This window comes from Polypterus senegalus, chromosome 6, assembly GCF_016835505.1.
Source record: "Polypterus senegalus isolate Bchr_013 chromosome 6, ASM1683550v1, whole genome shotgun sequence".
NCBI lineage: Eukaryota > Metazoa > Chordata > Cladistia > Polypteriformes > Polypteridae > Polypterus > Polypterus senegalus.
Window position 1 is genome coordinate 84,235,292 of NC_053159.1, and position 20,435 is coordinate 84,255,726.

A 20,435-nucleotide genomic window follows, 5' to 3' on the forward strand; every position below is an offset into this window, starting at 1 on the left:
TAGATTTTGAGAATAAATTTAAGCCTGGAGGACTTCAGCCTAAAAGGAAACGATTAAAACTTAAATTTTAAAATCTTACTATGCCATGGTTTTCTATTAGTGAACATAATTCTCCACATGGTATTAAATATACAAGTGATTTAATGCTGAAACAGATAAAAGCTGTTACAAAAAGGGTCATTTGGAAAACTGAGTGGAATAGCTTCAGAATCCTAAAAAATATATACAGTGCATCCAGAAAGTATTCACAGAGCATCACTTTTTCCACATTTTGTTATGTTACAGCCTTATTCCAAAATGGATTAAATTCATTTTTTTCTTTAGAATACAACACACAACACCCCATAATGACAACGTGAAAAAAGTTTACTTGGGGTTTTTGCAAATTTATTAAAAATAAAAAAAACTGAGAAATCACATGTACATAAGTATTCACAGCCCTTGCTCAATACTTTGTCGATGCACCTTTGGCAGCAATTACAGTCTCAAGTCTTTTTGAATATGATGCCACAAACTTGGCACACCTATCCTTGGCCAGTTTCGCCCATTACTCTTTGCAGCACCTCTCAAGCTCCATCAGGTTGGATGAGAAGCGTCGGTGCACAGCCATTTTAAGAACTCTCCAGAGATGTTCAATCGGATTCAAGTCTGGGCTCTGGCTGGGCCACTCAAGGACATTCACAGAGTTGTCCTGAAGCCACTCCTTTGATATCTTGGATGTGTGCTTAGGGTCGTTGTCCTGCTGCAAGATGAACCGTCACCCCAGTCTGAGGTCAAGAGCGCTCTGGAGCAGGTTTTCATCCAGGATGTCTCTGTACTTAGCTGCAGTCATCTTTCCCTTTATCCTGACTAGTCTCCCAGTTCCTGCCACTGAAAAACATCCCCACAGCATGATGCTGCCACCACCATGCTTCACTGTAGGGATGGTATTGGCCTGGTGATGAGCGATGCCTGGTTTCATCCAAACGTGACACCTGGCATTCACACCAAAGAGTTCAATCTTTGTCTCATCACACCAGAGAATTTTGTTTCTCACGGTCTGAGAGTCCTTCAGGTGCCTTTTAGCAAACACCAGGCGGGCTGCCATGTGCCTTTTACTAAAGAGTGGCTTCCGTCTGGCCACTCTATCATACAGGCCTGATTGGTGGATTTCTGCTGAGATGGTTGTCCTTCTGGAAGGTTCTCCTCTCTCCACAGACGACCTCTGGAGCTCTGACAGAGTGACCATCGGGTTCTTGGTAACCTTCCTGACTAAGGCCATTCTCCCTCGATCGCTCAGTTTAGATGGCCGGCCAGCTCTAGGAAGAGTCCTGGTGGTTTCAAATTTCTTCCACTTACGGATGATGGAGGCCACTGTGCTCATTGGGACCTTCAAAGCAGCAGAAATGTTTCTGTAACCTTCCCCAGATTTGTGCCTCGAGACAATCCTGTCTCGGAGGTCTTTAGACAATTCATTTGACTTCATGCTTGGTTTGTGCTCTGACATGAACTGTCAACTGTGGAGACCTTATATAGACAGATGTGTGCCTTTCCAAATCATGTCCAATCAACTGAATTTACCACAAGTGGACTCCAATTAAGCTGCAGAAACATCTCAAGGATGATCAGGGGAAACAGGATGCACCTCAATTCAATTCTGAGCTTCATGGCAAAGGCTGTGAATACTTATGTACATGTGCTTTCTCAATTTTTTTATTTTAAATAAATTTGCAAAAACCTCAAGTAAACTTTTTTCACGTTGTCATTATGGGGTGTTGTGTGTTGAATTCTGAGGAAAAAAATGAATTTAATCCATTTTGGAATAAGGCTGTAACATAACAAAATGTGGAAAAAGTGATGCACTATGAATACTTTCCGGATGCACTGTACATTTATGCATACAGTATTTGCAGATACAGTATTTGTTTACTTTATGCTTACGGAGCGACCCTTACATAATTCCCTTCCACTCTTTTCTAGATAATAGACTTTCAAAAATTCCTTTCTTCTCCCATTCACTCCCAAGTATGAGACTTTTTTATGTTTACATTTAACTTTATTCAAGCAGTGGCTGTATGGGGAACTTGCATGTGTGCACCTCTCCAAGAATTTTGACTAACTTGTACTTGGGATGTGAGTGGCTATCTGACATTTTGCTACAATCATTTTAAAGAGATATGTCTCTGTCGTGGAGATAGGGCGGTGGTCATAGGCAGTTTTGTCAAAAACATACGGATAAGATTTTTGAAGAATAGCCCATTCACAGCCACTTTAAATAAATTTTGGTTTATAGGTGGGTGGGTTCAACTTATACAACACAACCATAGTGCTGTTGTTTAATTTAAAAAAATCTTAAATTATCAATCTACAAAATGGATACTGAACATGAATTTCCATTACATAGTCGTTACTTTATAAGGAATTTCAACAGTAAACAAATATACTTTACAAACCCATACAATTATCAAGAAAAACAACAGATAGTAAAGTAAACTAAAAATAATATAAAACATAAATCACAGAGAAATAGTGAAGTTGTAGGCAGGGATTGAAAATGTCTTTTCACAGGTCAGAAAATAAAGTAAAATAATAAATTGGAGTGCATAGTGGAATATTGATTGTAAAAGGTGACAAATATCATGACAAAAGTGGCATACAAGTAAGGCATTACAAGTATTTAATACAGAAGTACAGATCTAAATATATAAAGCTGAAAAATGATTTTAAGTGACGTTACAATGTTATGATGAATGGAGGCAAAGGAAAAGACAAAATGGACAGGAAAAGGAAGAGAATTCTAAATAGCTGCCACAATAAACTTTTGCATGTCAGATTATTTAAAAAAAAAGGTTTGTGTCCTAATGCTTTAGATGTCTTACAGTAGGCAAGTCACTAGATCACAATTATTCTAAGGTACTAAGGTTCTAATCGGTTTAATAAGGGTATGTGCTAGAATATGCCTTTCAATTCACTGTCATCTTATCCAAGATCCAGTTTTGTGCACATTTCTGAAATTATAGAAACCAGATTTTCAAAATCCTATATTGGAAGAAGTAGGTTCAAAAATGAATGAATGAGTTAATACTTTGAACTAGTACAGCATTTACTAGAGAAATATACTAATCAAACATACAGTAACAAAAGTAAAAGTGCCTAAGATGAAGTTAAGAAAAGCTACTAGCTTTTATTAATTTATGGTTTTCCATCATATTAAAAAAAGTGAAAATGTTAAAATATTACTTACGCCCCAGTGTTTGACCTACTGAATAAATTTTGAAAGGATAATTAAAAGTACTATAGTCTACATTTGTAAGTTATGGAAAAGTTTCCAAATTAATGCTGAATATGTAATGAGTCATAAAAATTACAGATATTTACGCCTACCAAAAACTATCATTTGAATCATTCATCCATCAATGTTATTATTACTCAAATAATATTAAATCCAAATACATGAACATCAATTCACCAATTTTTAGAATTACAGGGACTCAAAGGTTAAGCCCAGCAGTCTCAAATGCAAATCACAAGCCCACCTACAAGCACATTTACACACATATCAGTTCCACAGTAATTTAATTCCACAAGCTAGTAAGATCACAGAATTACCTGTATACAGTTGGAGAAAACACAGTTCTCTAAAAGACGCCTACACAAACAAGAGTAGTATATGCAAACTACCCAAAGTCATGCAGCAAAAATGAATCAGAAAGTATGAAGCATCACAATAAGGCAATTCTACCAAAAAAGCACTATTCAAAGCTAAGGAGTAGGCAAATATGCATTACATTCTTTTCTCTAAATCTGGATTAACCAAACTGGACACAGGATAGCATCCACACTTAAAAAAATACAGCCAAGTACGAACATTGTTTACACCATAAAGTTTGGGTTCATTTTAGCTGGACCTTTATTGTTGATCTCCTCTCTATTGGTGTTGATATATAAATGGGCCAACACCCATTTATAAACCCTTCTCGTAGCTGTGCTGAAAGAAATCCCCAAGTATAAAACTTTTAGACTAATACAATGGTCTGTATTAGGGCTTACACTATAACAGAGCATTAAAAAAATCACATTAGAAAAATAATAATTTTAATATAGTCAATTTTTTTTTTTTTTATTTCTGAGAGGCTATTCTTCACCTAGCACTGTAGTGCTAAATGTCTTGCAATCTGTTTCAATTTTCTTCTCTAATGTTTGTTAAATGTGTACTTTTCTGTTAACTGCTTAAGTATAGTTTATGTATTTTGATTTATTTTTCACTATGAATATTGTAGTTTATAGATTAGATAACTATATGCTTTTCAATTCCTCTAGAACAAAGGGAAGGTAGAACTATACTGTAGTGGAACTTGACAGAGAAGCTTATGTTTGAAAAGGAAAAGACACCTTGACAAACAGCTATCCACTTTATTAGTGACAACAATAAAAACTATTCTTCCAAAAATGTCAATATTCTATTAATAGAAGTGATATTTTAACAGAACATGCAATGTTAAAATTCAGTTACAAAGAATTTCAGAGTAATTCAATACTAACTTGACACATTTTAATTTTTCAATTCAATTTCAAATACTCAATACTGTATATACAGACATATTCAAAACTTGGATATGAATGTGAAAGACTTAAGTCTTTACTACTTTATGCCCAGTTCTAATTCTGCTTAGTTGGAAAAACACAATTACACCATCTCGCAGCAGTTTAGGGATTGAACTACTGCATATAAAATAAAATGTAAAATTAGATTTTTTAAATTGATTTACCTATGTACTCAAACAGCTACTGAAACATTGTATCAAAGCAAGTTTTGTCTTTAAAAACAAATAGTAATGTAAATTATTCTGTAGACTCTGACTCCTTGCACACTGTCAAAGATACAATGGATATATAAAACAGAGAAAAATGACTCAATTATACTGTATTATAAATATATAAATAGCATAATACAAACTATCAGACACCACAAATATTACATATTAACACTTACAATATGTCAACCCAGAAGTAAAAATTCACTTCCATAAATCAAGTTCATTCATTGTTTAATTATATCACTCCAATATAATGTGTAAATTGATTTATGATAAGTGCAAGAGGTAGAATATGATCAGTAAATAAGACTGCAAGAGTGTTTTGTTTAAGAGTTTCACAGACACAGGCTACTGAATCATTTACATTTTAATAAGGTCCAGACAAAGTTCAGCAACAACTGATCACCAGCTAAATAACAGTGGCAGACAATTCAATTTCAAATTTAGTTGCAAATGGGCTGCATGCATTAATATCATTTTTATATTTCAGTGGTAATGTAACACATTTCTTTAATGTAATTAAACATAAATATGAATAGCTTAAGTAGAAAACAACCTATTATTGAGTAGGAAAATGTAAATAAGATGATGCAGTACATCCATCTATCAATTACCCCTCTTAACCCATTACAGCAGGGGTACTCAAAGTTTTTGAATGCCGGTCCATATTCAGTTTGCCACCAACCATCGGGGTCCGCTATAGCCAGGTTTACCGTGTAGGTCTATAGGACTGTAGATGTAAGTCTGTAGGAGGCTAGTAACAGATTCAACCCAAATGATAAAATTTTTACAGAAGACCAAGACATGCACAAAACATGGAAAATGATTCAAAAAAGTCACATGACTACTGGCAATTAACACACCATTTACAACAGTTGGTACGTAAATGATTGTCACTTAGTGTGAAGTATGAAACTGTTGTTTCGATTTCATAATGGCAGCATAGTTCGGTGAATAACCAGTCAGTGCAATTCTCATTGCATTCCTGAGGTTCTGGTTGGTAATTACACTTCGATGTTTCGTCTTGATAGTGTTCGTAGTGGAGAACGCACACTCACAAGAATATGTTGAACCAAACATAGTGAGCACGGAAATCGCCAGTTTCTTTGCAGCAGGATACTGAGAATCTGGAACAAACTTTGACCAAAAAATTGTTATGCCGACTTCGTTCAATTTTGCTTTCAAAACGTGAGAAGCTTGCAAATCAGCTGCTTCCATTTGCAACAGTGACGGGTTTGAGTTCGGAAAAATTGAGTCAGCAACAGATGTCCATTCACCGTCAGGCTGGACAATGAAAGGATCAGCAACAAACAAAAACACAGGCTTCAGTTTTCTGAAATCCTTAAAATGTTCATCAAACTCGACCTTCTAATGATGTAGAAATGTGGAAATCAACTGAAAACATGCCTGTTGATCAGCTGTCATGCAGCTCTTCAGGTTTGGGAAATGCAGCATCTTGCCACCTTCCAAGTCATTGATGAAAATGCTCAGTTTTGTTTCAAAAGGCACAACATTTTTCTTGCAATTCGACAACGGTTTTGTCTGCACCCTGAAGTGACAAATTCAGTGTATTTATATGTCCCATAATATCAACAAGAAATGCTAGCAGTGCGACCTTGTCACTGTCTTGAATAAATGTTAAAAATTCTGCAGCTTTCTTTGTATTCAAGGACTGCAGGAAGTCAGCTACATCTTCACGGAGATTCCAGAACCTTTCCAACACACGGCCCTTGCTTAACCATCTGACGTCATTGTGAAGCAGCAAATCTCCAAATTCTGCAGACATCTCTTCAAGAAAAGAACGAAACAGATGATACTGCAGAGACGAATTACATCGTAAAAAATTCACTAATTTCACAAGAGTAGACATTACTTCTGCCAGTTCGTCACAAAGTTTTGAACAGAGGGCCGACTGATGAATGATGCAGTGATAAGCAACAAGGTTGGGATGAAGTGCCTTCATATGAGTGACAAGTCCTCTATCTTTACCAGTCATTGCTGGTGCCCCATCTGTTATAAGGGAAACCTTTTTGGTTACATCCAATAACAGCTGCGTGCATAAACTGTGAAAATGCTGAAAACACGTCCTCACCGCGGGTCTGTTTTGCTAGCGGTAGTAATGTCAGAAACTCTTCAACAAAATTATGGCCATCAAAAAATCTTGTAAACACACAGAGTTGAGACATGTCAGTTTTATCAGTGGATTCATCGCACGTGAGAGCAAACAATTCAGCCTGTTTAAGATCTGATATTAACTGACCACCGACATTGTCAGAAAGGTCATCCGCACGACGACTAGCAGTAGGCTCTACTGTCTGATAATGGTATCTGCTGAATCAGTTCAACACACTTTTTGTCGCTAAACAGAACCGAAGAAACAGACATTGTGCATTCTTTAACAACCTCTGCATCAGTAAATGCTTTCTTATATCTGCCAAGAACCCAAACAATGCGTAGCGAAGCTTCTGTAACATTTGATTATGTGGTGGTCGCTTTCGTCATCAGCGATGAACTCGCTACCAACGACGACTTAAGGGCGTCGATCTTATGCGAACGGAGCTCTGACTTTGGTGGATAATTCGCATTGTAGTACTCGGCGTGTTTCGTCTCAAAATGTCGTTTTACATTGCCGCTTTTAATCAAGCTTCTGACTTACGCAGAAGACAGTCGCAGTCCGCCAAAAACATCTTGGCGGTCTGGATTGTGGACCGCGGTCCGCCGTTTGAGTACCTCTACATTACAGGGTCACTTGAAGCTGGAGCATATTTTAGCAGCGGTGGTATAAAGGCAGCAGACATCCCTAGATAGAATACAAGTCCACTGTAGGACATACAAACATGTACATCTACACTCACTCATATCCAACTAATTTAGGCGGAATGTTAGAATTTCAAACTATGTTAAACCAGCAATTAATGTCAAATGCCTCACAGGGGCCAAGATTTCTGATATACAGGCCACATTGGACTGTGTTGCCGACGATGAAGTATCTACCTTGCTGCATTTCGGCACTAATGATATTTATTTACAGCAATCTGAAGTATTAAAGAGGAACTTCATCTCTCTATGCACCAAAGCTAAAAGAAAATATGTCGGAACTTAGTTGTATCTGGCCCCTTACGAAGATTATATAGAGGGGTTGTGATTTATAGCAGATTGCATTCTCTTCACTGCTGGCTAGAAACCTGGTGTGCAAATAAAAGCATAGTGATTGTGAACAATTAGGATGATTTTTGGGAAAAGCCTGGATTTTTCAAAAGAGATGGTCTTCATCCTAACTGGAGGGGATCTTATGTATTATCCCAAAATATGGCAGCAAAACTGCCTGGCTGGCTGATCAGAGCACCATCCAGGCCGCAGTCATGTGATCTTAAATCACAGGATGTTGTTTATCCCACCTGTTACTATCCTGAAGCTGTTGCCCATAATCCCTGTTGCGGGGCATAAAGTAAATTTAGTCTTGATGCAAACCTTAAATTACTTGATAACCAAAAAATAAGGTGTATAATTAGACCAAGGGATAAAACCAGACCCTCCACCAGGGGCATCTGTAATAGAAATTTACTTCAGATTAAAACAAAAAAAATATCACCAGTTGAGAAAGAAGCATACAGTTTTAAATGCTGCTTATTGCACATCCGCTGCCTTGGCAGTAAAGCTGTTTTGGTAAATGATATTACAGTATACCCCCAAAATTCGGGAGGCTTACGTTCCTAGAGCACCCACGAATTGTGAAAAACCACAACTTTTGGATGTGGTTAAAAAATGCCTTTTAAATGCCTATTTTTATAGTTTAAACCCCAAATACAGTATGCCCCAAAGCACTTTAATTTCGTTGCAAACTCAGCTTAATACATGAATACATTACCTAATAAGTTTTACCTTAATGCATTACCTAAAAACAGAATGAAAAGGTAAACCCGTCTACTCTACAGGACTGTACTGCTATGTCTCCCGTGGTGCTAGAATGTAAAATACCGCTGTACGTGCTGTAATTCATGTAAGGGCATTTTCTTTGGTATGCACTGTCGTTTTCTTTGTTGTAAGTAAAGTAAATACATAATAATTTCATTTCATTAAAATACAGTAAAATGTACGGGTACTCACCAATGATGAATGATATTGATGATGATGATGAAGTAGCTGTGCAGTACAATGCAGAGGATTTAAAACTCCTCGGGTGGCGCCTCTTCAGGCGCTTCAGGAGGAGTCGCATCTTTGGACGTGTATTCTTCTGGTGGGGTTTCGTGTTGGCTTTTCTTTATAGGTTTCAGAAACATCATGATGGGAAGTTGGTACATTGTCTCCTGTAGTGAACTACTGGTACAATTTCCGCGCTTTCTCATGTTACCGTCCAAGGGGATGTTCTTCTTCCTGTAGTCGGTGATCCACAATGCCAAGGCAGATTCCATCCTGATGATATTTTTATTCCTTACGGTTGTTACCTTTTTGGCACTATCACAGAAACTTACAGATAAGATAATCCAGATTGCTGCTTCGTTCTTCTTTATGTAGTGTGCAGTGCTTTCATTAATGACACAGTGGCATGCTACTGCAGCATAACTTTTTAGTTCCCGGAGCAAATCCAGTAGTTCAACGTTCTCCTGGAGTGTTTTAAACTTCTTCTAGCGCTTAGGCTCAGTGCCACAAGCCTTAGAAGTTGCAGGGTGATTCGGCGACATCTTGTGCATTTAAGAATAACAAAATGAATACAATAACAAAATGTAAAACACGAGGACACTCAGAGTCGCGTCACAGGGCAGCAATCAATCAGCAGCAAGGAAAAATGAATAATGCTTTCGGATTGGCTACTTTCGCCATCCCAAACCACGTTTCCCTCAGCGGTTGCTTCCTGTTCTCAGCAGAAGTCCAATCAGATCCACTGCAGGGCCTGCCTGGAGTTGCAGTTTCAAATTCTACTGGCTACTTTTACCATCCCAAGCCACGGTTCGCTCTACAGCACAGTATTGCCACGAAAAAAGACACAAAAAATTGCAGAGGATATTTACACTTTCCACTAACAATTAATAGTTAGGTGCTAAGGAAAAACCCGCGAACCCTTAACCCTGACTTCGTGGGGGTCTACTGTATATTAAGTACAAAATCTGATCTATATCTTCTCACTGAAACCTGGCTTAGTAAATGTGACACTGTTCCTCTAGCTCAGACGTCACCAGATGGATACTCATTCCTTCACAAGTCTAGAGATTCTGGTTGAGGGGAAGGCCTTGGAATAATTCATTGTAACAAAATGCAAATCACGTCTAAAAATTTTGTCGACTTTACATCCTTTGAGGCATTCATTTTATATATTAAAACAGATTCCAACACAATTATAGTGCTAGTCTATAGACCACCAGGGCCATATTCATTGCTCATGACTGAATTTAGCAACCTTTTATCTGATTTGGCTATAAATTATGATCACATAGTACTGTTGGGGGATTTTAATGTACACACTGATGTGGAAACTGACACTTTTAGCAAATGTTTTACTTATTTGTTAAATTCAGTAGGATTTTGTCAGATTGTCAAAGGTCCAACTCAGAATCATAACCACACATTAGATTTAATTACAAAGTTGAAATTCAAAATTTAAATATCCATCCAACCATCCATTTTCTAACCCGCTGAATCCGAATACAGGGTCACGGGGGTCTGCTGGAGCCAATCCCAGCCAACACAGGGCACAAGGCAGGAACCAATCCTGGGCAGGGTGCCAACCCACCGCAGGACACACACAAACACCAAGCACACACTAGGGCCAATTTAGAATCGCCAATCCACCTAACCTGCATGTCTTTGGATTGTGGGAGGAAACCGGAGCGCCCGGAGGAAACCCACGCAGACACAGGAAGAAACATGCAAACTCCACACAGGGAGGACCCGGGAAGCGAACCCAGGTCTCCTAACCGTGAGGCAGCAGCGCTACCACTGCGCCACCGTGCCACCCAAAATTTAAATATTACTCCATTAATGTAAATGAAGTTATTTCCGATCACTACTTAATTACATTTGATTTAGTCCTGCCCTTGCCAACGCACTCACAGATTAAAACAAAGACAGTGCGACATCTAGATTGTAATTCTGCTTCAAAATGTATAGATACTTTGAGTAAGTCGAGTGTAATTGTGGAAAACCATTTAGATACAGTTAATATCAAATGTAAATGTGGAAAACAATTTAGATCAGCTAACATCACATTATAATGTGACCTTCAGAGATGCTCTGGACGCAGTGGCATTCCTTAAAATAAAAGTGATTAAAGCACATAGAAACTCTCCCTGGTTTAATGGAAAAACTCGAGCTTTTAAATTACAGTGTCAAAAATTGGAGTGTAGATGGAGAACAACAAAACTACATGTTTTTCAAATTGCATGGACAAAGAATGTTAAAAAGCATTAAAAAAACTCTCTTTAAAGCTCACTCAGAATACTATTCTACAATAATAGATAACAATAATAAAATTCAATATCTGTTGGTATTTTGCACTGTCGATCTTAATTCCAATTTGTTAATTTAGATAGATAGATAGTATCTATCTATCTATCTATCTAAATTAACAAATGGGAATTCAGATCGACAGTGCAAAATACCAACAGATATTAGCAGCACAGACTTTATGAACTTCTTCAATGAGAAAATTAAAAATATAAGATCCCAGATCTCAGCATCACAGTACAAACCACTTACTAGCTTAGCAGACCCTGCCTCACATTGCATTCAGCACTTTACTAATTTTAATCCTGTAACTCAGCAGGAAGTCTTAACTTTAATTTCTAAAATGAAACCCACTACTTGTAACCTAGGATTCAGTGCCAACAAAACTAGTAAAAAGTGCCATGGATTTTCTTGCTGTGCCTATTCTAAACATCGTCAATAGTTCATTATTGCATGGCACAGTACCTGATGCGCTAAAAGTGTAAGTCATTAAACCATTACTTAAAAAGTCAGACCTAAACCCACACATACTAAATAATTATAGGCCTATTTCAAATTTACCATTTCTCTCTAAAATATGCCATTCAGCTTCAGTCATACCTTACGCATTACAATTTATTTGAGAAATTCCAGTCTGGTTTCCGCACTGGTCATAGTATAGAAACGGCACTAACGTGGGTTGTAAACGACATTGTGATATCCTCTGATGAAGGAAACTCCACTGTAATTATGTTGTTAGACTTAAACACAGATAAAACAGAGATGTCAATTGTTGGAAGGAATGACGCAGATCACAACAATATTTTGTCATCATTTAAGGAGCTTTTCCTTGTTTTCTTAGAGAGTCAAGGCTGGGGGGCTGTCAAGAGGCCGGGCCTGTTAAAGCCCATTGCAGCACTTCTTGTGTGATTTTGGGCTATACAAAAATAAATTTTATTTTATTGTATTGTTTCCCAAATAAAGTATTGTACAAATCATTAAGGCGCTGGATGATACTGCAGTACCTAAAGAATGTCCAGAAGACTTGACACATAACACATATAAACTAAATGGAAAATCACACAGAATTAACTCTAAATTATAGCGACCCACTAGAAAAAAAAAAACCTGTACACCACCATAATATAAGTGAAAAGTCACTTGCCAAAATTGGATTATTTGTGCACGTTTCAATTTATCTGCAAAATGAGTCATAACAATTTACACACTTTCAAAATGTAAAAGAATGCTTCAGGATAAGTATTTTAAAAAAATCCAGATAAATTTAAAAATAATCAAAATTACAAATGAAAATAGTATAAAATATGTTTAATTGCCACACATAATAAAAACTACATAAAACAGAAAAGAATTTTTCTGCTGGCACCTTAAATATTATGCTACCCACTCACTTCATTGTACCTCATAATGTTGTGGATTCGGCTACATCTTGAATAAAGAGATGCCACTTTTTAAGTGCCCTGCTATATTATGCTTTAAACAACCCATGTACATTTCGTTTGTTTTTTAAATATGTTCTGGCAGAGCTGTGCCTTCTTGGAGTTTTGCCTGTGCAATGATAATATAGCCAAGATACATAGTGCATGCTTCCACTCTAAACAGTGCACAGCTTTTGGTCGTTGCCTCTATGCAGATGGAAGAAAAACTGGTTCCAGTTTCATGGTCAGCAACAACTGTGGTGTCAAACTGTATAGATCCTATTTTATCTGAACAAATATGACACACACCAGCCTAAATCAAAATGCCAGTATGTTTTTCGGGTGAGGGACAGATAGTACTTTAAAATATCCTGTATAAACAATATATCCAATACTTAAAATAAATGTCCTACAAGCCAATATACCTAGTGGACAATGTTGTTAGGATCCTGGCCAATTTCCTTGTCAATGTCATTATTATGTAATATCCCCAAAAGATCTGTTTGCAAAATACTCCTACAAACTTAAACATTGTCAGCATCAGATGCCCTCAAATAATTCAAGTACTGCATGCACCATCACTAAATAACTACAATTAAAGATGGAATTTAAATCTTTAAGTTGTTAATAATAACCCATCAATAGAATGTTCAGTTGAAGACAATGGTTTCAGTTTTCTTCAACCACAACCACCCTATCCAAAAGTGCCTTATCAGACCCATTTAGGATTCTACACCCATACATGAGACTATATTATTTTCTTTTCAGTGTATTATAATTAATTATGAATGGGGTCCATTTCTAATCAATGCACATTATCTACTTGTCAAGTTTTTAAGTTATAATGCCATTTTTACTATCTAACCATACTCCACTTACTCCGGAACTAGACTATCAATTGCTAATAATTTAATCTGCAATCAGTGACTTAACACATTTTTATTAGCAACATAGATTTATTACAGCTTTTTTACACAAAAAATAAATTTCCTTTTAAACTAATATATTGCTGTAGATACCTTCTATATATATATATATATATATATATATATATATATATATATATATATACACACATATATATATACACATATATATATATATACACATATATTTTTGTAATGTGTTTTGTACAATACGTTAACATTACAACTGTAGTATACATGGCATATACTATGTCGTTAATAGCACACTGTACTGTAAATTGTATTCATTTTGTTACCTGTGATTTTCTGGTAATAAAGTTCAAAGTTCAAGTATACAACTCTCTGGGTAAGCCTTAAAACCTACACTTTCTTACATTTTACAAAAGAATAAACTGCAAACAAAAAATAAAACAGAGCTAATCATGGAAATGATGATAAATTTTCTAAGTTCATCCATTTCTCAGCAGCACAGAAGCAGTGCAACCATTATTTAAATCGCAAAGATCTTATTATGAATGTCAAGTATACAAGAAAGAATTTGAAAGCTTTGCTGCAGTAACAACATAGTTGGAAAAAAGTTACAAAAATATAAATAAATAACACATTTAAGGAATACTATAAAATGATTTACTTATTATGAAACATAACCTCTAACTATAGACTTTATTTTTTAATAAAACTGAAATGTTACAGCTGCAGGCATAAGGTATTGATGGACTGGATAGACCTTTCATGCTCTCAGAAACTGATAAGTCTTTATAAAGCAGCAAGCCTGTAGGCCTAGACAGCTCTAGTAGAAAAACAAATCTCTAATATATCAGACCAATTAATGCTAGCTATGTTTGTGGAATTTAGACAAAAGAAGGTCTACCTAAAACACTATATCCAGCATCAATTGCTCTCTTTCATAAAAATACAAAAAATATAAAAAATATTTTAAAATGAACTTCCTGCAGGCCATTTTCCCTACTGAAAAATGCTGTCAAGATTATGGCTAATGTCCTTGTGAAGAGAATAGAGAAGGCACTTCCTTTCATTATTATGCAATATCAAATGGATATGTTAAAGGCAAACAACTTTTCAAATCTCAAACATAAATATTTTAGGAGGCAGAAAAGAATAATGTTATTTACCACATTAAACAATTTGGATTTAAATTAAATATATGTGTACATAGATTACAATGCCCTGTGTGTGTAAATATTACAAAATAGTACGAAAACTTGTGTTTTAAACAATTAAACCATGAATGCAAATTCTATGCAGCCTTGCAACATTCAACCCACAATGCAATGTGTTGCTGTGTGCCTAGAGGTGGTGGTAGTAGTCTTTGATGCAATATTTTGTAATCGTATGCAGAGTTATGGTGTAACGGTACCTCGGTCACGACAGCAAGTCATGGCACTGATTATATATTAAAGATATGATAATCAATTGTGTGCCGAATCTTGCAAACGTGGGTTTTCCCAAATTAATCTAATTGTTACTCCAATAAGAGCCTTGTTATTGACAAGTACTGTCTCCACACTTCTATTCATACAATTGGTAGGCCCTCCAGTCACACACTTTAATCCTGCAGATTCACAACGATCAGTCATTGACAATCAAAGCAAAGAATCATTTAGAAAGACGGCATTTGATGAATACATGCAAAAAGTTTCTTTACAGCTTAATCAAATTAAGCACTGATTGCTTTGCAGGACTACATAACAACTTTATGCAGAATGCAGAGCTCTTTATTAACCTACAGTTGATATCCCACGAGTTCGAAATTTCAATTTTTATGTTAAAACTATCAAGCACAATATTATGCAGCACATTACACCTCCACAGGTGGAGTCATGGAAATACAAAAGCCTCGCAGTAAGGATATAATAGGTTTGCATCCCGGGTCATCCCTTCGTGGAGTTTGGAGAGCGCTTCAAGTAGTGAGTAAGGTGCTATATAAATGTAAAGAACTATTACTATACTTGACAATTTGTCAGTTTAAATTTTAAACATCATGTTGTTTAACCAAATAAACAAAACACATAATGCTAGTAATCTTGGTCTCTATATGCCTTCACAGTACCTTAAACTTGATACAAGTTTGTGTAACGCCTCCTTTTTCTTTACAAAAAAGGAACTGCGAATCATACATGTGGTGATTTTAAATGAGCTTGTGCTCCCTTCAGTGTGCAGTAGATGTTGTATTCATGTGTGTTAGTTACTGCTAGCACTTGTTATGTTGTACTCTGTTAAATTCACTTTGTGATGTACCTGGGCCGAAATGTTAATCTATACTAATAAAAGGCAAAGCCCTCACTGAATGACTGACTGACTGACTCACTGACTCATCACTAATTCTCCAACTTCCCGTGTAGGTAAAAGGCTGAAATTTGGCAGGCTCATTCCTTACAGCTTACTTACAAAAGTTAGGCAGGTTTCATTTCGAAATTCTACGCGTAACGGTCATAACTGGAACCTGCTTTCGTACATATATACGGCCATAGCCTGTAGCTCGGTCGCCGTGTGAGGCAGAGTTGTGTCCCTCATTGTCACACTTCCCACGTAATTGAATGCCTGCCCATATAAGGCCGTCCATCAGCAGCAATCCAATAGACATGCTGCCACTAAATATTCGCAGGTGAAGGACTGTGCTTATGCAAATGAGGATGAGATGGTCAGGGATAGACTGGTGTTTTACACAAACTCAGTGAAAATGCGAGAGAAAGCCGTGGACATCGCAAGATCGCACGACATAGCACAAGCACAGCTGTGAACCTTTGATGCATGTACTCCGATCGGCTCACGTGAACTGACTGTGAACGCAGTATGTAGAGAACAGGTGAGAGCTCCAAGGAAGGCTGAACAAGAAACGCATTACACAATTGAGAAGGCAGCAAAAGAATATGAAGCGAGTGACGCATACAAGCATTTTCATAAGTGCAGCTACCACGGAAACAAAGCACGGTGTAAACCTTAAGGTTAAATTAAGTTCATAGACACGCTGCCACTGGCGTTTGTCATGCCTACGACGAATACGATATTCGCGAGATACAAGTTTAATGAGAAGATGCAGGGTATAAACGAGACTTTTGATCACTTTGTGACGGAGTTAAAATTGCTGTAACGGAATTAAACTTGCTGGTGAGGGACTGTGCTTATGCAAACGAAGATGAGATGGTCAGGGATAGAATAGTGTTTGGCACAAACTCAGCAAACGTGCGAGAGAAACTTTTAAGTGGCGGGTCTGAGCTAACATTAAATAAAGCCGTGGACATTGCAAGATCGCGCGAGATAGCACAAGCACAGCTAAGAACCTTCGATGCATGTACTCCGAACGGCTCATGTGAACTGACTTTGCAGGACTGGGAAAGGTAAACACCTGCATGCAGTGTGTGATGTCTCAGATAAAGAGGAAGACAAGCTGCTTATTGATGCAGTAGGACAGAAATGACCCTCCGACACTGAACAAGCCTTTGTACACATATCATTAGGAAAGCAAGGTGTAAAGCTTAAGTTTAAATTACGTTCATAGACACGCTGCTGCTAAATATTCGTAGGCAAATCCACAACTTCATATCGGGAATGCTTGTTAAAGTCTTCGATTTACGAGTACCGATTTGGGTGGTGATCACTTCAATGAATGAAACCTGTTCAAAAAACGCATTACACAATTGACAAGGCAGCAAAAGAATATGTAGCGAGTGACGCATAGAAGCATATTCATAAGTGCAGCAACCGCGGAAACAAAGCACGGTGTAAACTTTAAGTTTAAATTAAGTTCATACTCAGGCTACCGCTGGTGTTTGTCATGCCTACAACGAATACGATATTCGCGAGATGCAAGTTTAATGAGAAGACTCAGAGTGTAACCGAGACTTTTGCTCACTTTGTAACAGAGTTAAAACTGCTGTAACGGAGTTAAAATTGCTGGTGAAGGTCTGTGCTTATGCAAACAAATGGGAAGACAAGGTGTGAAGCTTTAAATTAAGTTCATAGACATGCTGCCACTGGTGTTTGTCATGCCTAAGATGAATACGATATTCGTGAGATACAAGTTTAATGAGAGGACGCAGGATATAAGCGAGACTTTTCATCACTTTGTAAAGGAGTTAAAATTGCTGGTAAATGACTGTGCTTATGCAAACGAAGATGAGATGGTCAGGGATAGAATAGTGTTTGGCACAAACTCGGCAAAGTGAGAGAGAAACTTTTAAGTGCCAGGTCTGAGCTAACATTAAATAAAGCCGTTCACATCGCAAGATCGCACGAGATAGCACAAGCACAGCTGAGAACCTTCGATGCATGTACTCCAAATGGCTCACATGAACTGACTTTGCAGGATTGGGAGAGGTAAACCCGTGCATGCAGTGTGTGATGTCTCAAATAAAGAGGAAGACGAGCTGTTTATTGATGCAGTAAGAAAGGAACAACCCTCTGAATCTGAACAAGCCTTTGTAGACATATCAATAGGAAAGCAAAGTGTAAAGCTTAAGATTAAATTAATTTCATAGACACGCCGCTAAATATTCACAGGCAAATCCACAACTTAATACCGGAAATGCCTGTTAAACATCTTAGATCCACAAGTACCGCTTTGGGTAGTGAATATTTCGATGAATGAAACCTGTTATCTTTACAACGGTTGACAAACACAGAATATAACTTGAACACAACACATCCTCCAAATACAAACCTCATTGAAAAGAAATAATGAATCAAATCCTTGATGACAGCAACACTCATAACAGTGACAAAACAATTACATTGACAATCATGTCATGTTGTTTTTAAAATGTTTCCTTTTCTTTTTCATAACTTCTTTAACATGCTACTCTCCGGTGCGAAGCGCGGGTATTTTGCTACTTTTATTTATAAAGGAAAACAAATGTTATTGCTAATAATGTGCACTTTTTTAACTTTATACACTGTTAGATGTGCCTGGGTCAGATGTGAGCAAAATGTTTATTTTATTTCTAAAGGGAAACAAATGTTATTGCTAATACGGTGAACAATTTTGTTTTAATGCACTTTGAAATGTGCCTAGGTCAGATATGACCAAAGTGTTTACATTTTATTTCAAAAGTGAAAAAATGTATTACTACTACTTCAAATTCTATTTAAATATAGCATTTTTGTTGTTTTTTTATGCACTTTTTGATGTGCCTATGTCAGATGTGACCACATTTAAAAGGGAAACAAAGAATAAACATTACTTGTTTTTCAACACATTGATTTGTACTGGTTTAAAATGTGTTATTGAAAAATGTCTTGATTTGAAAATCTGGCCCAATTGCAACTGCAATTGGATAGCTCTGGTATACTGTATTATATCCTATTGAAATCCCTTGCATGCAGTCAGTTTTCTTCAAGTCACAACAGTTCACAAACATTATATAAAGACCTATTCAAATTTAATTTAAGCTACCTGATCAAAAAAAGATAAAGACTAACTTTATCAATAGATGTCATTATCTTATATTACCTGAAAGAAATTATTATTTCTACAAGAAATATTCTCTTTCAGTAAATATCTTTTCAGTCCCTTACAATACAAGTTAACAAATCCATTTGTTTTTATAAAATTGCACATAATTATAACTGTATTAATTCTGAATAAAAAAAAAATCCAAAACTGCGGGGACATGACACTGCCTACTGTCAAATTCTAATACCTATGAGATTATAGAGAATATCAGAAAGTGAGAAATGTGCATTAGCATGGTGGGCCATGGAGAGGAAATACCCTAACTTCTCTCTGCATACTGTTCTTCGTGCTCCATTACAACTAACTACTGATTACAAGTCTTTAAGAAGAAAGTCAGTTGTTTAAAACTCACAATATGGTACCACTGCAAGAGACACTGAAGGCTAGGACGTTACTGTCAATCCCACCATTTTACTTGAAATAAATGTGCTCTTATTTACCAGACAGTCTGGGAATAACATTACTACTTAATAAACAATATATTTTTATTATTTGGAAATATCCTCATCCTCCTAGAGTGACACAATGGGAAACTAACTTCACCTAAAATTATACCAAAAAAAAAAAAAAACTTCCACTTGGTACATTCCAAACATTTTTATAAATCTGGTAAATGTTGTAATGTTAACTTCAATGGTAAACTGTCATAACCTTCAACTTTATTGAGAGATGACTTTAAATTAAGATTTTGTTTCATACTTTGCTCTCTGCTCTGAGTAGAAATTGAGTAATGTGATCGATTTTGAACAAAATATAGCATTGTACCCAGTGCCTTCCCAGTGTAATCCAAATGTTAAGATCTTCTTCTTTTGACTTTTCCCGTTAAGGGTTGCCACAGAGGATCATCTTTTTCCGTATCTTACTGTCCTCTACATCTTGCTCTGTCACACCCACCACCTGCATATCCACTCTCATCACATCCATAAACTTTCTCTTAGGCCTTCCTCTTTTCCTCTTTCCTGGCAGCTCTATCTTTAACATCCTTTTCCCAATATACCCAGTATCTCTCCTCTGCACACGTCCAAACCAACACAATCTTGCCTCTCTGACTTTGTCTTCCAACCTAAGCTGACCCTCTAATGTACTCATTTCTAATTTTAAGCTCAATAAACTGTATTTAAAAAGTGTTTTCTATTTTCAAAGTCCTGGGGCAAAACCACATAAACATGGAATAAAGAGGGAATCCCCATGCAGGATGCAACCCAGTTGAAAACTAAACACTGTGATGCTGTAATGCTATACCACTGTACTAAATATTATTTCATTGGACTTTTAGGCTCTTTAAAGCTAACAGTATCATAGAATGAGATGCAATAGCAGAAGACAGTTGCTCAAGAAATATAAGAGTTAAGAAATTAACTGATTTCATTAGACAAAGCAC

General features: G+C 36.6%; 1 protein-coding gene across 5 annotated transcripts in view; it reads right to left on the reverse strand.

Annotated features, from left to right (window-relative positions):
• Positions 1-20,435, reverse strand: part of hdac4 (histone deacetylase 4) — a 532,842-nt gene that overhangs the window by 344,860 nt on the left and 167,547 nt on the right. The window lies entirely within an intron of this gene.